This window comes from Phaethon lepturus, unplaced genomic scaffold, assembly GCF_000687285.1.
Source record: "Phaethon lepturus isolate BGI_N335 unplaced genomic scaffold, ASM68728v1 scaffold27113, whole genome shotgun sequence".
NCBI classification, from domain to species: domain Eukaryota; kingdom Metazoa; phylum Chordata; class Aves; order Phaethontiformes; family Phaethontidae; genus Phaethon; species Phaethon lepturus.
The window spans coordinates 13,248-14,722 of record NW_010530132.1 but is presented as its reverse complement, the minus strand read 5'-3'; the positions used below and the strand labels follow the sequence as shown (position 1 = coordinate 14,722).

Sequence of the window (1,475 nt, the reverse complement as noted above, 5' to 3'; positions counted from 1 at the left end):
ACGTGCTGCACCAGGGCCAGTGCCAAGCCACCGCTGAGCCGCTGCCGAGCCATGGCCATGCCATTGCCACCGGGCCGTGTCCAGCCTGGGCTGGGCCGCTCACTCCACTCTCTGGCCTGCAAATAAGGATGTTGGCACGTGGAGGAAGCGATACCTTGGTTGGGACCTGGGTCCCTGGCGAGAGACAGATGGTGCGTTTTCTGAGCGCTGGCACTCAGTCCCTTCTGCGGTGCAGTGTAATGGCAGAAAGCACTGCTCCTGCGTGTGGCATCATCCCCCAGTGCCCTGACAGCACAGGAGTTGCCACACCCGGTGAGGACGCAGCGCTGGGAACGGGCTGTAGAACCGGCATCATCGGTGCTGAGACCAGGTAGGAGAGATGGGGAGCGGGAGGAGGCCAGTGCTTGCGCAGGTCATGACGCACAGAGGCACCCCGACATGGCCGAGCACCAAGAAGCGAGAAACCCTCGTGACGAAGGTGAACAGCGCTCTCCAGGAGGACAGCAGACCTGACACCGGATGGCAAATCGGGGTCTTCCACTCCAGCATCCGCCAGTGCCCCACAGAACAGGACAACCCCAGCTGAGGCTACAGCATCTTCCACTGCAAATGCAACCCTGAAACCAGCCTGCGACCTCACTCCTAACCATAGAGCCAGCCCTAAGCCTAACCTGAGTGTCCTAAGAATACAGCCTGAGCCCTACAGCCCTGGTCCTGGGGATACCAAACTCAGAGCAGGCTCAGCATTGGCCCCAAGGCTGTTGCAAGCAGAGGGAAAGCTGTGAGCCCAGGCAAGCAGAGTAGGACCAGCCAGGTCTCACTCTCCTGTCCTTAGCATGGGGCTTTGGAGAAGTTTTACACTGTGTTTAGGCTCAGAGCAATGTTTCCTTTGTGCTCCTCTTTATTTCCTGGGTTCAGGAAACAAACCTGCTTGTGGCAGCATAAGTGATGCTACTGGGGAAAAGCGGGCCGTGCCAGGGCTGTGCAGGAGGCTGTCGAGCCCGGGGATGGCAGTCGGTGAAACAGCACCGGGGTGCAGGTGGTTTGGGATGCCGGGCTCAGGGAGCATGGGAGGAGGAGCCCTACTTGTACTCCGAGCTGTGCCCCCCCCAGCCCCTCATCCCCTGCACAGCTCCGCTGGGGGACTGCCGGCTCGCAGCCTGGGAGCCTGTGGCGCTGCTGGCACCGGATGGCACCATAAGGGCAGGGAACACCTTGTATTCCAGGTATTGTAAAACAAGTAAGAGAATGAAGCTGAAATGCAGACATGTAAGGCTCAGGGAGGAGCAGGAGGGGGAACAGGGAAGGGGAGGATGCAGCGAGCCAGGGAGTGACCAGCCAGTGCTGGTCTCAGGCAGGGTGAGCATGGAGCTCACTGCGGGGGCCCCAAGCTTTGCACTATGCACCCACAAACAGGCTTTCGGCTGAGACTTTGCACTGGCAGTGGGGAGGAGGGCAAGCAGACAGGGAGGGCA

General features: G+C 60.3%; 1 protein-coding gene across 1 annotated transcript in view; it reads right to left on the bottom strand.

The window, feature by feature from the left end:
• LOC104618559 (disks large homolog 3-like) overlaps window positions 1–1,475 on the bottom strand; it is a gene marked incomplete at both ends in the record, with an annotated part of 17,237 nt that overhangs the window by 3,220 nt on the left and 12,542 nt on the right.